The following is a 20694-nucleotide window of genomic DNA, read 5'->3' on the forward strand; positions in this document are numbered from 1 at the left end:
AGAAATGGAAATCCTAACAAAGAACCAAAAAGAAATGCTGCAAATAAAAAATACTGCAATGGAACCTGCCTGGTGTGGTTCAGTGGATTGAGCATCATCCCATGGACTGAGATGTCCCGGTTTGATTCTCGGTCAGGGCACATGCTGGGTTTAAGGCTTGATCCCCAGTAGGAGGCGTGCAGGAGGCAGCTGATCAATGTTTTTCTCTCATATCCATATTTCTATCTCTTCCTCTCTCTCTAAAAAAAATCAATAGAAGCATATTTAAAATTTTTTTAAATTCTGCAATAGAAATGAAGATTGCCTTTGATGGACTGCTTATCAGTAGACTAGGGATGGTTGAAAAAGAATCTGAGCTAGACTATATATCAATACAATCCTCAAATATCAAAAAGCAAAGAGAACAAAGACTGAAAAAACAGAACAAATTACCCAAGGACTATGGGACAATGACAACATGTGTAAAATATATATAATGGGAATAGCAGAAGGAGAAGAGAGAGAGAAAAAAGCAGAAGCAATATTTGAAACAATAATGACTGAAAAATTCCCCCAAGTTAATGTCAGACATCAAACTACAGATCCTGGAAGCTCAGAGAACATAAAGGTAAATAGTCCCCAAAAAACTATACCTAGTCATATCATTTTCAAATTACAGAAAATCAAAGATAAAGAAAAATGATAAAAGAAGCCTGGGGGGGGGGGGGGGGCTGGGATCTTACATATGGAGGAACAAAGATAAAAATTACATCTAACTTCTCCTCAGAAACCATACAAACAAGAAGAGAGTAAGTGAAATACTTCAAATGTTGAGAAAAAAAAACACCTAGACTTCTGTACACTGCAAAATTACCCTTCAAAAGTGAACAAGAAATAAACTTCTCAGACAAACACAAATTGTAACTTGTTGGCAATAGATCTTCCTTGCAAGATATGTTAAGAGAAATTTTTTAGAAAGAAGGAAAATAATATAGGTCAAAAACTTGGATCACATAAAAAGAAGAGCAAAAATAAAATAAGTAGAGATTTAAAAAACTTTTATTTTTCTTATTCTTTTTTTTTTTATCCTCACTTGAGGATATTTTTCCATTTTTTGTTCAGGTAGAATGAGAGGGAGAGAGAGGAACAGAGAGAGAGAAAAACATCAACGTGAAAGGGACACATCGAGTGGCTGCCACCCGCACAACCAACCAACCAGGGCCGGGAACAAACTGCAACTGAGGAACGCGCCCTTAGTGGGAACCGAACCCGGGACTCTCTGGACCGCAGGCTGACGCTCTAACCACTGAGCCAAACCAGCCAGGGCATATTTTTCTTATTCTTAATTGACCTAACAGATAACAATTTATTCAAAATAATAATAATGTATTTGATTATGTATACTTATGTCTATATTATATACATATGCTTATGTGTCTTTATATATAAGTGAAATGAATGACAGCAATGATACAACGACCAGGAGGAAGGAATTGGGATTGCTTTATTATAAGTGGTGTGGTGTTATTTGAAAGTGAACTTGCATTAGTTGTAAATGTATATTTCAAACTCTAGGGAAACCACTAAAACCAGTAAACAAGTGTTATTGATATGCTAAGAAATGGAATCCTATAAAATGCTCAATTATAACCATAAAAGGCAGAAAAAGAGTGGGAGGCAAAAATAGAAACAAAGAACAAAGGCCATAAGACCCCTGCTTCCCTTCCACTCTCTCTAAAATTCAATGGAGCTCTGGCTGGTTTGGCTCAGCGGTTAGAGTGTCGGCCCGTGGACCAGAGAGTCCCGGGTTTGGTTCTCGCTAAGGGCATGTACCTCAGTTGCAGTTTGTCCCCGGCCCTGGTTGGGATCGCGTGGGTAGCAACCACTCGATGTGTCTCTCTCATGTCGATGTTTCTCTCTCTCTCTTCCTTCCTCTCTCCCTCCTGCTTTATCTGAAGATAAATGCAAAAATGTCCTCGGTGAGGATAAAAAAACAAAAAAAATTTTTTTTAATTCAATGGAAAAAAATGTCATCGGGTGAGGATTAACAAAAAATAAATTAAAAATACAGATTGGATCAAAAAATTTAACCCAACTATATATTACCTTCAAGAAACCCACTTTAAATATAAAGACACATACAGATCAAAAGTAAATGGATGGAGAAAAACATACCATACTTACACTAATCAAAAGAAAGCAGGAGTAGCTATATTAATTTTAGACAGATCAGGCTTCAAAGTAAGAAAAGTTATGAGGGTCATAGACGGGCATTACATAATGATAAAGGGGTCAATTATCCAATAAGACATAGCGATTCTTAATGTGTATGCACCAAACAGTGTCAAACTACGTGAGGCAAAAACTAATAGAATTGCAAGGATAAATAGACGAATCCACCATCAAAATGGGAGACTTCAACACCCTTCTCTCAGAAATGGACAGATCTAGCAGACAGCAAATAAGTAAGATCATAGTTGAACTCAGTAGCATCATCAATCAACTGGATATAACTGACATTAATAATTCATCTCACAACAGCAGAATACACATTTTTCTCAAGCTCACTTGGGACATTCACCAAGATAGTCCACATTCTGGGCTATAAAGCACACCTTAACAAATTTAAAAGAGCAGAAATTATACAGTGCCTACTCTCAGGCCACAATGAACTTAAACTAAAAGTCAATAACAGAAAGATAACTAGAAAGGCCTTAAATACGTGGCGATTAGACAACATGCTTCTAAATAACACATGGGTCAAAGAAGAGATCTCAAGAGAAATTTAAATTTTATATATATATATTGGTACGTGCTCCTAATGGGAATTGAACCTAGGACTCTCTGGTTCACAGGCTGACGCTCCAACCGCTGAGCCAAATCAACCAGGGCTAAAATATTTTGAATTAGACTTCTGGTCAAGATGATGGTGTAGGTAAACAAGGTACTCATCTCCTCCCACAACCACATCAGAATTCCAACTAAACAACAGAACAATAATCATTCAGAACTGCCTGAAATTGAGCTGAATGGAAGTTCTACAACTTGAAGCCACATCAAGACTGGTAGGATGGGTGGAGCCCTGGCTGGTTTGGCTCAGCAGTTAGCGTGTCAGCAAAGAGACCTGGGTTTAAGTCCACCCAAGGGCACATGCCTCGGTTGCAGTTCGTCTCTGGCCCCGGTTGGGGTTGTGTGAGTGGCGGCCAGTCAATCTGTCTCTCTCATGTTGATGTTTCTCTTTCTCTCTCTCTTCCTCCCACTCTGTCTGAAGGTAAATGTAAAAATACCCTTGGGTAAGGATTAAAAAAAAAAAAAGACTGGTAGGGGTAGAGATGAAGAATGGGCTGGTCCCACATGCACGTGTGGCAGATAAAAATCAGGAGTGATGTCTTGGCTGTGGAGGTGCCCCATGAGGAGTGAGGGGTCTCAGCCCCACATCAGGAACCTCAGGCTAGGGTTCCAGTGCCAGGAAGAGAAGTCCCCATAACTGGCTGTAAAATATCAGCAGGGTATGACCTGGCCGGGTAGCTTAGTTGGTTAGAGCATTGTCCTGACACACCAAGATTGCAAGTTCAATCCCTAGCCAGGGCACATACAAGAATCAACCAATGAATGCATAAATAAGTGGGAAAACAAATTAATGTTTCTCTCTCTCTCTCTCTCTTTTCCTTTTTCCCTAAAATCAATAACAAATAGAACTAAAAAACAAACAAACAAAATAAAAAGCAGTGGGGATTGGGACTGAGGAAGATGAAGGCTTCTGGAGTCCCAGGTAGTTCCTCTTAAAGGACCTATGCTCAGACTTACTCAGACTCACTTGCTATAAGCTCTAGTGCTGGGGCAGCAACTTGAAAAGCACTAGGGATGCAAGGGAAGAAACTGAGTTGTCTGGCATCAGGGCGAGAGCTGGAGGGGCAGTTTTCTCCCAGACAGAGTGCTGGCATAAGATAATGTTCCTTTACTGAGCCCTCCCCCCATAGAACAGGGGGCACCATATCTGAGACTCCATAAACCTGGCTCACACTGTTTGCCCCACCCTGGTGATTCCCTGAGGCCCTGCCCCACCCAACTTTGGGCTCACCTGAGCTGTTGCTAGTGGCTTTTCCTTATGAATGGCTTGTCTTGGCTTATGCTTCAGATTTTCCTACAATCTCTCAAACAAACAGCATCTAACCTCTGTGAGCCCCATACCTCTGGTGAAGTGGTCCCAGGCCTGGCACTAGCATCAACCAGCCTTGGTTCACAGCTTAGCCTCACTGGAGTACCTCCAAATCCAGACAAGTAGCAGCCATCGGCAGATTGCTTTGTAATTCATACTGGGTGGCACCCAGGCAGAACACAGGCCGTGGCTGACTTGGTCTACACCTCCTGGGAGGCTCCAGAACCAGCACACACAGTGGACAACTTCAGACCATGTCAAAGCACCATCAGCCAATCACTTGCACAAGCACTCACTCAAAAAGTAGACTCCTGGGCACCAGAGCTCTGCTGAAGTAAGTTCTGCTCTGTCTAGTGAGCCCTAACTCAACTGATCGTCAATGGTGGTCAGAGGTAGGTGGGTGGTGGTCACAGTCAGTTCTTGCAGCTGATCAGCCTGGGGGTAAATTCCTCCCACTGATGTGCCAACAGCAATCAAGGCTCAACTACAACAGGAAGTTGTGCACAGCCCACACAGGGGGTAAGGGGACACACCTCGAGTGCCTAGTGCCCAGCTTGGGTAATTGGAGAGGCTGTGGCACTGGACCCTACAGGATATCTACTACATTAGGCCACTCTAGCAAGCCTGGAAGATGTAGCAGCTCTCTCTACCTAATACAGAGAAACAAACACCAAGAGGCTGCCAAAATCAGGAAATAAATAAACATGTCCCAAATGAAAGAACAGAACAAAACTCCAGAAAAAGAACTAAACAAAATAGAGACAAGCAATCTAAGGATATTCAATAAACTTAGTGAGAACTTCAACAGCACAAAGAAGGATATGGAAACCATAAAAATGAACCAGTCAGAAATGAAGGATACACTAACTAAAAGGAATAATAATTTACAGGGGATCAATAGTAGAGTACATGAAGCTGAGTATCAAATCAGCAATTCGGAATATAAGGAAGCAAAAAACATCCAATCAGAACAGAATAAAAAGAAAAGAATTAAAAATAAAAACAAAAACGAGGATAGTATAAGGAGTCTCTGGGACAACTTCAAGCATACCAACATTCACATCATGGGAGTACTGGAAGGAGAAGAGAGAGAAAGAAATTGAAAAACTATTTGAAAAAATAATGACAGAAAACTTCCCTAACTTGGTGGAGGAAATAGACATACTATCCAAGAAGGGCAGAGTCCGAAATAAGATGAACCCAAAGAGGTCCACACCAAGACACATCATAATTAACATGCAAAAAGTTAAAGACAAGATAGAATCTTAAAAGCAGCAAAGGAAAAGCAGTTAGTTGTCTGCAAGGGAGTTCCCATAAGACTGTTAGTTGATTTCTCAATGGAAATTTTGCAGAGCAGAAGGGATTGGCAAGAAATATTCAAAGTGATGAAAAGCAAGGACCTACAACCATGATTACTCTACCCAACAAAGCTATTATTCATTCATTCATTCATTCATTTATTCATTTATTGTTAATCCTCACCCGTGGATATTTTTCTACTGATTTTTTTAGATAGAGTGGAAAGGAGGGAGGGAGGGAGGGAGAGAGAGAGAGAGAGAGAGAGAGAGAGAGAGAGAGAGAGAAACATCAATGTGAGAGAGACCCATTGATTGGTTACCTCTCGTATGGCCCAGGGCCAGGGATCAAACCTGCAGCCCAGGTACATGCCCTTAACTGGGACTCAGTTCACAGGCCAACCCTCTAACGACTGATCCAAACCAGTTAGGGCCAAAGCTAGCATTTAAAATTGAAGGACAAATAAAGAACTTCCCAGACATTGAAAAACTAAAGGGGTTCATCACCACCAAATCAGGATTATATAAAATGTTAAAGAGTCTTCTTTAATAAGAAAAAAAAGATAAAAAATATGAACAATAAAATAACAATAAATACATACCTATCAACAATTGAATCTAAAAAAATAAATAAATAAACAAACAAGCAGAACAGAAATGGACTCATAGATGCAGAGAACATTTTGATGGTTGCCAGATAGGGTTGGCAGGATGAGTGAAAAAGGTGAAAGGATTAAGAAGTACAAATTGGGCCCTGGCTGGTGTGACTCAGTTGGTTGGAGCATCATCCTATACACTGAAGAGTCATGGGTTTGATTCCTGGATTAGGGTGCATACTCAGGTTACAGGTTTGATCCCCCCATCAGGACGCATATAGGAGGCAACCAATTGATGTTTCTCTCTCACATCTGTTTCTCTTCCTCTCTCTTCCACTCCCTTCCTCTCTCTCTGAAATCAATGAAAACATATCCTTGGGTGAGGGTTAAAACAAACAAGTACAAATTGGTTGTTACAGAATAGTCACGGAGATGTGTAAAGTACAGCATAGGGAATATAGTAATAATAATCTAATAACTATATGGTGTCAGATGGGTGTGAGAGTTATTGGGATGATCACTTAGTAAGTTATACAATGTCTAATCACTGGGCTGTACACCTGAAACTAATATAATAATGTATGTCAGCTATAATTAAAAATGATAAAATAACTTCTTTTAAAATTAAAAATAATATTTTGAATTAAATAAAAATAAAAACACAACTTATCAAAATTTGTGGGATGCAGCAGAAACAATGCTTAGAGGAAAATTTATAGCACTGAATGCATATGTTAGGAAAAAGAAAGATATAAAATTAACAATCTGAGTTTCCAACTTAGAAAAACCAGAAAAAGAAGAGCAAATTAAATCCTAAGTAACAAGAATAAAAGAAATAATAAGAATTAGAATACAACACCTAAGGCAAGAGAAACAAAGGAAAAAATGTACACATGGGACTACATCAAACTAAAAAGCTTCTGCACAGCAAAAGAAACAACCATCAAAATGGAAAGGGATCCCACTATATGGGAGAACATATGATGCATCAGATAAGGGGTTAATTTCCAAAATATATAGAGTGTTCATACAACTCAACAAAAGGAAGACAAAGAACCAATTAAGAAATGGGCAGAGGACCTAAATAGACACCTCTCCAAAAAGGACATACAAATGGCCAAGAGACATATGAAGAAATGTTCAACAGCACTAATCATCAGAGAGATGCAAATTAAAACAACTATGAGGTGTCACCTCACATCTGTCAGAATGGCTGTCATCAACAAATCATCAAACAACAAGTGTTGGCGAGGGTGTGGAGAAAAGGGGACTCTTGTACACTGCTAGTGGGAATGCAAACTGGTGCAGCAACCCTGGAAAACACTATGGTGTTACCTCAAGAAGTTAAAAATTGAACTGCCATTTGACCCAGTGATCCCACTTCTAGGAATATACCCTAAGAAACCTGAAATACCAATTAGAAATAATATATGTACCTCTATGTTCATAGCAGCACTATTTACAATAGCTAAGATCTGGAAACAACCAAGTGTCCATCAGTAGATAAGTGGATTAAAAAGTTGTGGTGCATATACACAATGGAATACTATGCAGCTGTAAGAAAGAAAGATCTCTTATCCTTTGAGATAGCATGGAAGGACCTGGAGAGTATTTTGCTAAGCGAAACAAGCCAAGCAGAGAAAGACAAATATCACATGATCTCACTTATTTGTGGAATATAATGAACTAAACAAACTGCTGAACAAAATTGACCCAGAGACATAGAGGTGGGGTACAGACTGACAAGCCTCAGAGGAAGTGGGTTAGGGGAGAGAAAAACCAAAGAAGGTATATGCATGTATGCATGACTAATGGACATAGACAACAAAGCTGGGGATGGGGTAGGGGGGATGGGGAGGAGGGTGTCAATGGGGGAAAAGGAGAAACATCTGTAACAAAAACAAATTAATAATAATACAAAAAGAATTAGAGCAAAAATCAATAAAATTGAAAACAGGAAGTTAATAAAGAAACTCAACGAAACCAAAAGCCGATTCTTTAAAAAGAACTATAAGCTCTATAAAAATTTAGTCAAGCTAAGAAAAAAGGAGAGGACACAAATTGCTAATATTAGTAATTAGAAATTAAAAGAAGTTACATCACTATAGATCTCATGGAAGTTAATTGGATAATAAAGGAATACTATGGACAACTCTATGCCCACAAGTTAGATAACCTAGATGAAATGGATCAATTCCTTGAAACAATATGCCAAAATTCACACAGGTGAAATAGACAACATGAATAGACCTATATTTATTAAAGAAATTTAATTGATAATCAATTACCTTCCAAAAAAAGATAGCAGCAGGCCTGGATAGATTTAATGGTAAATTTTACCAAACATTTAAGGAAGAAATTTTACCGATTCTCTACAATCTCTTTCAGAAGATAGAAGCAGAGGGGATACTTCCTAACTCTATGAGGCCAGCATTACTATAATACCAAAGCCAGACAAAGATGTTACAAGAAAACTACAGGTCAATATCTGTTATGAATGTAAATGCAAAAATCCTCAAAATATTAGCAAATCAATCTAAAAAGTATAAAAATAATTATACACCATGACCACGGGGATTTATCTCAAGTATGCAAGGCTGGCTCAACATACAAAAATTAATTAATATAGTCTACCATGTAAACAAACCAAAATAGAAAAACCACAGTATTATATCAATATATGCAGAAAAAGCATTTGACAAAAATTCAACACCATTCATGACAACAACAAAAAATTATCAGTAAAGTAGAAATATAGGGGAACTGTCTCAACTTGGTAAGGACTACACAAAACCTACAGCTAACATAACAATGATGAAAAACTTGAAGTTTTTCCACTAAGTCAGGTACAAGGTGAGGATGTTCCCACTCATCACTCCTTTTCAACATTTTACTGGAAGTTATTGCTAACTCAATAAGGCAAGAAAAGGAAATGCAAAGTAGATTGAGAAGAAAGACATAAGACTGTCTTTGTTCATAGATGATATGATCATCTACATCTATGTAGAAAATCTGTAGCAAGGTTGCATGATAGATTAATATGTGAAAGTCAATTGCTTTTCTATATATCAACAATGAACGAGTGGAATTATAAATTAAAAAGAGAATACCGTTTACATTAGCAACCCAAAAGTGAAATAATTAGGCATAAACCATATATATATATGTGTGTGTGTGTGTGTGTGTAGACATACACACATATATATATGATCTTTATGAAGAAAACTACAAAATTCATGAATGAAATCAAAGAGTTAAATAAATAGAAACATTCCATATTCATAAATAGGAAGACTCAATATTGTCTAGAAGTCAGTTCTTCTCAATTTGATTTACAGATTCAGTGCAATCCCAGTCAAAATCCCAGCAAGTCATTTTATGGATATCAACAAACTGATTCTAAAGTTTATATGGAAAGACAAAAGACCCAGAATAGCCAACACAATATTGAAAGAAAACTAGGTGGAGACCTGACACTACCCAACTTCAAGACTTACTATAAAGCTACAGTAATCAAAACACTGTGGTGTTGGTAAAAGAATAGACAAATAGATCAATGGAACAGAATAGAGACCCCAGAAACAGACCCCATAAATATAGTTAACTGATCTTCGACAAAGGAGACAAGAAATTAATCAAAGTTTTTCTAAAAAGTGATGTAGGAACAATCTGACATCCATGTGCAAAGAAATCAATGAATCTAGATACAGACTTTATACCCTTCACAAAAACTAATTCAAAACAGATCATAAACTTCATGTAAAATGCAGAACTATAAAACTCCTAGGAAAATGACATAGGAGAAAACCTATAAGACCTTGGGTATGATACAGCCTTTTTACATACAACACCAAAGACATGTTTCATGAAAGAACTGATAAGCACAACTTCATTGAAATTAAAGTATATAACATAATGTTTTGGTTTTTTTTTAGTATATTCATAGAGTTGTGCAGTCACTCTAAGTTTAGGACAGTTCCATCATCCATACACGCACACACACACACATACACACACACAAAATCCTGTATTCATTGATTGTCACTCATCTCCCTGCATTTCTGTATAGCTACTAATCTACTTTCTATTTCTATAGATTTGCCTATTTTGGACATTTCATATAAATGGAATTATATATGTGGTCTTTTATGCCTGGCTTCTTCCACTTAGCATAATGTTTTCAAGGTTCATCAATGTTGCAGCATGTATCAATACTTCATTCTTGTAATTGCCAAATAACATTCTATTGTATAGATACAACACATTTTATTCATCCATTCATTAGTTGATGGACATTTTGAGAAACTGCCAACCTTTTTCCATATTGGCTAATATACAGGGGTTTCAATTTCTCCAGATACTCTCCAACTCCTATTTTCCTTTTGAAGTAATAGCCATCCTAATAGGTGTAAAAGGTAATCTCACTGTGGTTTTGATTTGTATTTCCCCACAATTAGTGACATTGAGAACATTTCCATGTGCTTTTTGGTTACTTGTATATCTTCTTTTTTTTTTTTTTTTAATCCTCACTCAAGGACATTTTTTTTTTTTTTTTTTTTTGCATTTATTTTCAGATAGAGTGGGAGGGAGAGAGGAAGAAAGAGAGAGAGAGAAACATCGACATGAGAGAGACACATCAAGTGGCTGCCACCCACACAACCCCAACCAGGGCTGGAGACAAACTGCAACCGAGGTTCGTGCCCTTAGCAGGAACCAAACCCAGGACTCTCTGGTCTGTAGGCCGATGCTCTAACCACTGAGCAAAACCAGCCAGGGCACTTATATATCTTCTTTAGAGAAATGTCTATTCAAACCCTTGCCCATTTATTTTGTTGTTGTTGGTTTTTGTTTGTTTGTTTGTTTGTTTTATCCTCACCCGAGGACATTTTTTCTATTTTTTGTTCAGATAGAGTGTGGGAGGGAGAGAGAGAGAGAGAAACATCAACGTGAAAGGGACACGTCGAGTGGTTGCCACCCACACGACCCAACCAGGGCCGGGGACAAACTGCAACCGAGGTACATGCCCTTAGCGGGAACCGAACCCGGGTCTCTCTGGACCGCAGGCCGACGCTCTAACCGCTGAGCCAAATCGGCCAGGGCTGTTGTTGTTTTTTTAACTTATCTTTATTATTGAATGTATTACAGATGTCCCCCCCTTTTTTCAATACTGACCGCCTTCTCCCCAATCCTGCCCGCCTCCTGCCTTCCCCACACTGTTGTCTGTGTCCATTGGTTATGCATATATGCATAGAATTTCTTCAGTTTATCTCTTCCTGCCCTCCCTCTCCCCTTCCCTTTGAGATTCATCAGTCTAACAACCAATTTGTACTTCTTAAATCCTTCATCTTTTTTGCCCCTCCCCTCAACCCCCTCCCATCTGGCAAGCAACAAAAAGTTCTCTGTATCTATGAGTCTGTTTCTGTTCTGCTTGTTCATTTTGTTTGTAGATTCAATTCTTGATAGATATGTATTAATTGCCATTTTATTGTTCATATTTTTGTTCTTCTCCTTCAAAAAGACTCTTCAACATTTCATATACTACTGGTGATGAATTCCTTTAGCTTTTTCTTGTATGGGAAACTTTTTATATGGTCATCAAATCTAAATGATAGTTTTGCAGAAAAAAGTAATCTTGGTTGTAAGTCATTGCTTTTCATCACTTTGAATATCTCTTGCCACTCTTTTCTGGTCTGCAAAGACTTTTTTGAGAAATCAGCTGATGGTCTTATGGGAGCTCCTTTGTAGGTAATGAACTGCTTTTCTCTTGCTGCTTTTAAGATTCTCTGTTTGTCTTTAACCTTTGGCATGTTTTTTTTTTTTTTCTTTTTTGCTGTCCTTTTTTTTTTTTTTTTAATCTTTATTGTTGACTGTATTACAGATGTTCCTCATTTTTCCCCCATTGACCCCCCCTCCTCCCCACTCCCGCCACCCTCCCACCTTTTCCCACACTATTGTCTGTGTCCATTGGTTATGCATATAAATTCTTTGGTTTATTTCTTCCCACCCCCCAACCCCTTTCCCTTTGAGGTTTGTCAGTCTAGCAATAAATTTGTACTTCTTAATCCCTTCACCTTTTTCACCCATCCCCCCCAAACCCCCTCCTCCTATCTGGCAACCAACAAAATGTTCTCTGTATCTATGAGAATGTTTCTATTCTGCCCGTTCATTTTGTTTGTAGATTCAATTGTCAATAGATATGTATTCATTGCCATTTTGTTTGTTCATATATTTTATCTTCTTCTTCAAAAAGACCCTTCATTATTTCATATAATAACAGTTTGGTGGTGATGAACTCCTTTAACTTTTTCTTGTCTGGGAAATTCTTTATATGGCCATTGATTCTAAATGACAGCATTGCAGGATAGAGTAATCTTGGTTGTAGGTTCTTGCTTTTCATCACTCTGAATATTTCTTGCCACTCCCTTCTGGCCTGCAAAGTTTCTTTTGAGAAATCAGCTGACAATCTTATGGGAACTCCCTTGTAGATAACTAACTGCTTTTCTCTTGCTGCTTTTAAGATTCTCTCTTTGCCTTGAACCTTTTGCATTTTGATGATGATGTGTCTTGGTGTGGGCCTCTTGGGGTTCATCTTGTTTGGGACTCTCTGTGCTTCCTGGACTTGTATGTCAGTTTCTTTCACCAAATTAGGAAAGTTTTCTGCCATTATTGTTTCAAATAGGTTTTCAATTTCTTGTTCTCTCTCTTCTCTTTTTGGCACCCCCAAGATGCAAATGTTGGCATGCTTTAAGTTGTCCCAGAGGCTCCTTACACTATCCTCATTTTTTTGGATTCTTTTTTTTCTTTTTGCTGCTCTGATTGGGCGTTTTTTGCTTCCTTATATTCCAAATTGATGGTTTGCTTCTTGGCTTTACCTACTCTACTATTGAATCTGTGTAAATTATTCTTTATTTCAGTTAATGCCTCTTTCGTTTCTGACTGTGCATCCTTCATTTCTTCCTGGTCCTTTTTTATGCTCTTGAGGCCCTCACTAAGTTCATTGAGGTTCTCACTAAGTTCATTGAGCATCCTTATAAGCAGTATTTTGAACTCAGCATTTGTTAAGTTGCTTATCTCCATTTCGCTTAGTTCTTTTCTTGGGGTTTTGTTCTGTTCTTTCATTTGGGACCTATTTCTTTGTCTCCTCATTTTGGTTGCCTCTCTGTGTTTGTTTCTGTGTATTACTTAACTACAGGTATAGGGCTATCTGAGACCAGATGCTGCTTGTTTGAAAGAATTTAGGAAAACCTAAAGCAGGATCCAAGACAGGCCAATCCTATGGTTAAGCAACTGGCAACAGCTTGGGTGGGCTTGAAAGTTGGGTGGGGCGGGGCCTCAGGGAATCACCAGGGCAGGGCTACCAGTGTGAGCCAGGTTGCTGGAGTCCCAGAAATGGCGACTGTCTGCCGCCCCAGGGAAGGGCTCACCAAAGCAACAAAAACCTCTGACAGCACATTTGTCCTGGAGAAAGCCCCCTCTCCAGCCCTCGCTCCAGTGCCACACAGCTCAGTTCTTCCCTGTATGACTCTGGTGCCCCTCAAGCTGCCTCCCCTCCAAGCTTAGAGGGAGAGAGCCTGATAAGTCCATGCGCGGACCCTTTAAGGAGCTGCCTGGGGCTCCAGGCGCATCAGCCTCCCTGAGCCTCTGTTCCCGCTGGTTTTTCCAGCCAGAAGTTGTGGGGACTTCTCTTCCTGGCACTGGAACCCTGAGCAGGGCACCTGGTGTGGGACCGGGACCCCTCAGTCCTCAGGGAGGACCTTCCCAGCCGAGATAGCCTCCTGATTTTTATCCGTCACACGTGGGTGTGGGACCAGCCCTTCGCGCCTCCGTCCCTCCTACCAGTCTCCATGTAGCTGCGGCTTTAATTCCGTAGTTTTAGGACTTCCATTCAGCTTGATTTCAGGCAGTTTTGAATGATGGTTGTTCTGTAGTTTAGTTGTAACTTTGATGTGGTTGTGGGAGGACGCGATACCCCGTTTACCTACGCTGCCATCTTGACCAGAAGTCGAACCTTTGGCATTTTGATGATGATGTGTCTTGGTGTGAACCTCTTTGGGTTCATCTCGTTTGAAACTGTCTGTGCTTCCTGGACTTTTGTCTATTTTCTTCACCAAGTTAGGGATGTTTTCTGTCATTATTTTTTCAAATAGGTTTTCAAATTCTTGCTCTCTCTCTTCTCCTTCTGGCACCCCCAAGATGTGAATGTTGGCACACTTGAAGTTGTCCCAGAGGCTCCTTACACTGTCCTCATTTTTTTGGATTCTTTATTCTTTTTGCTGTTCTGACTGGGTGTTTTTTGCTTCATTATATTCCAAATCAAAGGTTTGCTTCTTGGCTTTACCTACTCTATTATTGATTCTCTGTAAATTATCCTTTTTTTTTTTTATCCTCACCCGAGGACATTTTTTGTACAGATAGAGTGGGAGGGAGAGAGAGAGAGAGAGAGAGAGAGAGAGAGAGAGAGAGAGAGAGAAACATCGACGTGAAAGGGACACATCGAGTGGCTGCCTCCCGCATGACCCAACCAGGAGGGCCAGGGACAAACTGCAACCAAGGTACGTACCCTTAGCGGGACCAAAACCAGGTCTCTCTGGACCACAGGCCAAAGCTCTAACCGCTGAGCCAAACCAGCTAGGGCTCTGTAAATTATTCTTTATTTTAGTTAGTGCATCCTTCATTTCTGACTGGTCCTTTTTGCGTTGTTGATGTTCTCACTAAGTTTTTGAAGTTCTCACTAAGTTCCTTGAGCATCCTTATAGCCAGTGTTTTGAACTCTGCATCTGATTGATTGCTTATCTCCATTTTGTTTAGTTCTTTTCCTGGGGTTTTGTTCTTTTCTTTCATTTGAGACATGTTTCTTTGTGTCCTCATTTTGGCTGCTTTCCTGTGTTCGTTTCTATGTATTAGGTAGAGTTGCTATGTCTTCTAGGCTTCAGAGGGTGGCCTATTGTTGTAGGTGTCCTATGGGATCCAGTGACACAGCCTCCCTGATCTCCCCAGCTGGGCCCTCAAGGTGCACCCCTAGTGTGAACTGTACACCCTTCTATTGTAATTGAGGCTTGATGCTGTTGGCACGTCAATGGGAGGGATTTACTCAGGCTGATCAGCTGCAAGGATTGGCTGTGCCCACTGCCCACTGGCCTCTGACTCTCTTGGAGGATCAGTGGTGTAGGGGCCACCACACAGAGCAAGACTTACTTCAGCAGGGTTCCGGTACCCACTGAGTCCATTCATTGAGTGTCATTTGTGGAGGTGGTTGGGTGGTGGTGTTTCGATGTGGTCTGAAGCTGGGTGTGCTGGCTCTGGGGCAAGGTCAGCCACTGCCTGTGTTCTACTGGGGGTCACCAGGCATAAGTTACAAAGTGATCTGCCAATGGCTGCTTCTTGTGCTGGGCTTGGAGGTGCCCAGGAAAGCCAAGTTGTGAACCAAGGCTGTCTGCTTTCGTTGCCAGGCCTGGGGCCACTTAATGAGAGGTATGGGGTTTGCTGAGATCAGATACTGCTTGTTTAAGTGATTTTAGGAAAATTTGAAGCAGGATCCAAGATAGGCCAATCCTATGGCAAAGCCTTTGGAAACAGCCTGGGTGGGCCTAAAGTTGGATGGGGCAGGCCTAAGGGAATCACTAGGGCGGGGCAAACCATGTGAGCCAGGTTGCTGTAGTCCCAGATATAGCAGCTGTCTGCCACCCTGGGGAAGGGCTCACCAAAGGAACTGAGGCCTCCCACAGCAAGTCTGTCCAGGAGAAAGCCCCCCCCCCCCCCCCAGCTCTCGCCCCAATGCCAAACAACTCAGTTCTTCCCTGTAGGTCTCTGGTGCCTTACAAGCTGCCTCCCCCACGCTGGAGCCTGGAGGGTGTGAGTCCGTGTAAGTCTGTGCGCGGGGCCTTTAAGAGGAACTGCCTGGGCTCCTGTATCCTCAGCCTCCCTCAGCCTCAGTTCCCACTGGTTTTACAGCCAGAAGTGATGGGGATTTTCTTCCTGGGATTGTGTTGTGGCGTGAGAGAACACCAGAGCCAAATTGAGAGCAAAGCCGGCCAGGGACTGATCCCGAGTTCTCGGAGACCAGCCCTGGGGCCTCCAAATGTTGTGGCGCGACAGAGTTAAAGAAAGACCACTAGAGAATTGAAGTCCAAATAAGAGCCATTTATTAGCCGGCCGGCATCTGATTCCGAACACCCCTGTGACAGAGTCTTCGGAATCAGCCCCAATATGCTTTATTACATGCCTTTTATACCTTATAGAAAATAGGATCTTCTTGATATAATGCCCAGGGCCACAGCAATGCTGTATAGAATTAGTTTGCCTTACGGATAACAGGAACACGCAGGCGCACCCAGGCACACCCAGGAATACTCAGGCATACCCAGGTATTTCAAGGTACATTGGGTCACACTTAGCCCCAAGCTGCACAAACATACTGCAAGCCTAATTCTTTGAGATCGTGGAGGAGGTCGAGTCTCTGACTCAAGACCTTCAGGCTCTGTGGACTCTGTCAGACAAGTAGCCGGTTCCCAACAATTTCTTGGTTCAGGGGGTCTTTATAAAACAGGTTCAGCTAGAGGGCACAGTGACTTTCCCAATCATCAATTATGGAGCTATAAACAAATCAGCACAATAATTTACCAATCATCAATTATGGGGTTATAAACATGCCAGCACAACTGGAACCCTGAGCTGGCACCTGGTGTGGGACGGGGACTCCTCACTCCACAGGGAGGACCTTCTCAGCTGAGGTACCCTCCTGATTTTTATCCGCCACACGTGGGTGTGGGACCAGACTGTCTGTGCCTCCGCCCCTCCTACCAGTCTCAATGTGGCTTCTTTAATTTTGTAGTTGTAGGACTTCCATCCATCTCCACTGCAGGCAGTTCTGAAGGATGTTTGTTCTGTAGCTTGTTGTAATTTTGATGTGGTTGTGGGAGGAGGCAAGTACCGCGTTTACCTACAGTGCCATCTCGACCGGAAGTCCTTATTTTGTTTTTGATATCACAATTTTTAAATATTTCATTGAACAGAATATACTTTTAAAATATTTTCTTTATTGATTTTAAAGAGAGAGGGAGAGGGAGAGAGAGATAGAAACATTGATGAGAGAGAACATCCATTGGCCCCTTCCTGCATGTCCCCCACAGGGAATTGGGCCCACAACCTGGGCATGTGCCCTGACTGAGAATTGAACCAGCAACTTCTTGGTTCATGGGTCAACGCTCAACCAGTGAGCCATACTGGCAGGGCGAATAGAATATACTTTTTAGATTAATATACTTTATTTTTTATAGCAGTTTAAAGTTTACAGAAAATTGAGCAGATGGTATAGAGTTTCCATATATCCTCTCTCTCCTCTGCTCAGTCTCCCCTATTTTTAACATCTTGCATGGTGTGGTACATTTGTTACAATTGATGGACCAATATTGATACATTATTATTGACTAAAGCCCATAGTTTACATTAAGGTTTACTCTTTGTATTGTACAATTATATAAGTTTGACAAATGCATGATGTCATGTAATCACCATTATAACATCATATAGAATAGTTTCACCTCCCTAAAAATCCCATGCTACATGTATTCATCCCTCCCTCTCTACTGCTCCAAGCCCTTGGCAGCCACCAACCATTTTACTCTCTCTATAGTTTTGCCCTTTCCAGCATGTCATGTAGTTGAAAGCATACAGTATGTAGGCTCTTCAGACTGGCTCCTTTTACTAAGCAATATGTATTTGAGTTTCCTCCACGTCTTTTCTTGGCTCAATGAGTCCTATCACCACAGGGGTCTTGCCTCTTGATACTCCCATTCTTTGCTAGATTTTTTGTATTTTCTCTGGATGCACCAGAGAAACAGTTTGTTTATCCATTCACCTTTTGAGGAACATTTTGGTTGCTTACAGTTTTTTGCTATTAGGAATAAAACTGCCATAAACAGCTTGTGTGAATGTAGTTTTCAACTCATTTGGGTAAATACTTAGGAGTGTAATCACTGGATCATGTGGTAAGACTATATTTAGCTTTGTAAGAAACTGCCAAACTGTCTTTTAAAGTGACTGCACCATTTTGTATTTCCACCAACAAAGAATGGGAGTTGCTGTTGCTTCTCCACATTCTTGTGAGCATTTGGTACTGTCAGGTTCTTTTGTTTGTTTGTTTGTTCGTTTGTTTTTCAGTCATTGTAATAGGCTATAGTAGTATCTCACCATTTTAATTTGCAGTTCCTGAATGGCAGATGATGTTCAGAATCACTTCATATGCTTATTTGACATCCCTAGTCGTCTCTATTGAGGTATCTGTTCAGATCTTTTATTCATTTTTAAATTGGATTATATCTTTTTATTATTAATTTGCAAGAGTTATTGATATATTTTGGATATTGATCAGTCCCTTATCACATATACAATTTGCAATTTTTTTCTCTCATCCTATGGATTGTCTTTTCAAGTTTTTGATGGTAACATTTACAGCACAAAAGTTAATTTTGTGTAGTCAAATGGTTTTATCTCCTAATCACTTGTGTTCCTATCATTTGTGATCATAGGGTGCAGGGGCAGAAACAAAAGCAAGAGGGAGGGCAGTAGAAACTGCAAAAAGAGAGAAAACTGGGAAGGCATTGACGCAGACATGTGCGAGCAGAGGAAAGAGGATCTGAGTACAGGATGTGCCTCTTGCTCTGGGAGTACTTGACCAATGTACCCAGGGTGGAGCCTGTTTGCCTTGTAGTGCAACAGATATGCTGGCTTCACCATAAGAATCGTGCACCCTCTTCTACTGCAGACTTAAGACCGGCAGGGGTCTTACCTCTTGGAACTCCCATCCCTATGGAGTTTTTCTATATTTCTCTGAGAAAGGTAACGTACAGGTAAAAGGAGTGTATGCGGTTCCTCTATAGTAAATACCAGTGTTTAATGTTCCGCAGGGGCAGGGAGTCTGTTTATTTATCTTTTCATCTCTCCGCGCCTACAACCTGGCACACAGCCTTCCAGTAAGTGTTCATTCCAAGAGTGGTGAGGTGGGAGCCGAAGGATAGGGCCCGAGGGAGAGGTTATTGTGCGTTGTTGAGGATGCTCGAACGACAGGAATCTCGGAGAGTCCGGGCTAAAAAAAAAAAAAAAAGATCGTCTCTGCTGACAAGGGAAGCAACTAAATAATTTCTGATCCCCACGGTCTACAGAAGCTGACGGCTCCCGAGCTAGATACGGGGGCCCGAGAACCCTCTGGAGAGCGATGCCACCTCTGAGCGGGGTTCTCGGTGGGCGAGGGAGGAGGAGAAAGGCGAGCAGCAGGAGGCGGAGCCTCTGGGCCGGCACCCGCCAGTGGAGGCTGGGAAGCCTTCCTCTGTCCCCTCCCTGTTGCCTCCACCTGGCTCCTCCCCGTGTTCGCCCAGCTCCCCTCCCCGCTTCTCCAAGGACAGTGTGCAGGAAAGCCGCGTCCGAGAAGAGCTAAGACAAAAAGGCAAGAGGGGGGCCCCTGGGTAAAGAGCGAGGAGGGGGAACGCCGAGAGCGCCGTGGAAATGAACGTTCTGGGGGGAGGCGGTGGGGAGAACGGAAAGGACTAGCAGGGAAGAGAAGAGGCGGTGTGGTATCAGAAGCCAGAGCTGAGAGGGGGATGGGTAGAGCAATCATGTGGAACCGACTCCAGTCCCTAGTCTCTCGTCCCTCCGCTGGCGTGGACCGCCCAGTTCCCTGGGAATCAGGAACGAGTGGGAGGTGCTCGGACCTCCTTGCCCTTGGCTGCCGGGCTTCTGTCCTGGCACTCATCCAATTCAAATCAGTGCATCTCCCTTCCTCCTGCTTCTCTACACACGTGATTTTATGTTGAGGTTTTAATATGTCTTTATGTTTATCTGTGTGACACTGTGGACCTATAAAGCATGCTTATGTTTGAATCTGCGTGCATTTCTGTGTCCTGTGCCTATGTAACTGTCTTAGACATGCAGAAGAACCTGAGCGGTTCCTTGCCATCAGCACTACTAACCTTGCTATGGTGAATTCTCTCCCTCACTGAAGCCGCTAGGAGTGGAAGAAGCCTCCGAGTGTGGGTTTCTATCCATTATGAGCTCCCAGAGTGAATGAGAAAGAAAAAACTCAGGGGAGAAGGGATCAGCATACTCATAAGTTTTGTTCTTTTCTTTCAAAAATGTACCTCCCTATTTGCACCAGCCACTTTAGTCTTTCCTTTTTTGAGAACAGTCGAAATTTGGACATGAACACTAGTTAAATAAGAGTGGTCTTTATCAATGTGATTATATTTCTTTCAGTATTTGACACTATATGCTTCCTTAGGTCCTCTTTGTATCTGTATGTGTTAGAACTACAGAGAAAATGAAGCTGTATCTGTATATAAACATTTAAAATTTTTTCATATATTTGTGTGCATTTTGTGTTCATCAGTTCACTAATACTTGCAGCAAGTATTTACTGAACTCCTGTTGTGTGCATAGACCTCGATAGGTTTTGGTAGGCTGTGGGAGAGTTTTGAGAAATGGACATGATGTCACCCTGGGGGAGTTTTCAGTCTAGTTAGGGGAAATGCCTTTAGTAATCATTTAGGCCAGGGGTCTGCAAACTTCTTCTATTGAAGGCCAGATGGTAAATATTTTAGGCTTTGCAAGGAATCCAGTCTCTGTCACAATAATCTCTGCTCTTGTGGCACAAACACAGCCATGGCTAATACAT

The 20694-nt window shown here is 41.3% G+C and overlaps 2 protein-coding genes across 6 annotated transcripts in view; one reads left to right on the forward strand and one right to left on the reverse strand.

Moving 5' to 3' along the window:
• PFKM (phosphofructokinase, muscle) overlaps positions 1-20694 on the forward strand; it is a 54378-nt gene that overhangs the window by 10146 nt on the left and 23538 nt on the right. Inside the window, exon 1 of one of the 4 annotated variants that reach the window (XM_036252329.1) lies at positions 18264-18304. The exons of 2 other annotated variants lie outside the window; for them this stretch is intronic. The gene's annotated coding sequence lies outside the window, so the exon portion shown is untranslated. Of the gene's footprint in view, positions 1-18263; positions 18305-19392; positions 19471-20694 lie in introns of those variants that run through there. One more of the 4 variants, XM_036252331.1, reaches the window with a different exon arrangement.
• ASB8 (ankyrin repeat and SOCS box containing 8) overlaps positions 18498-20694 on the reverse strand; it is a 62118-nt gene continuing 59921 nt past the window's right edge. The window contains exon 6 of one of the 2 annotated variants that reach the window (XR_004958347.1): positions 18498-19113. The gene's annotated coding sequence lies outside the window, so the exon portion shown is untranslated. The remainder of the gene's footprint in view (positions 19114-20694) is intronic. The other variant, XM_036252338.1, reaches the window with a different exon arrangement.

This window comes from Molossus molossus, unplaced genomic scaffold (genome assembly GCF_014108415.1).
Source record: "Molossus molossus isolate mMolMol1 unplaced genomic scaffold, mMolMol1.p scaffold_m16_p_10, whole genome shotgun sequence".
NCBI lineage: Eukaryota > Metazoa > Chordata > Mammalia > Chiroptera > Molossidae > Molossus > Molossus molossus.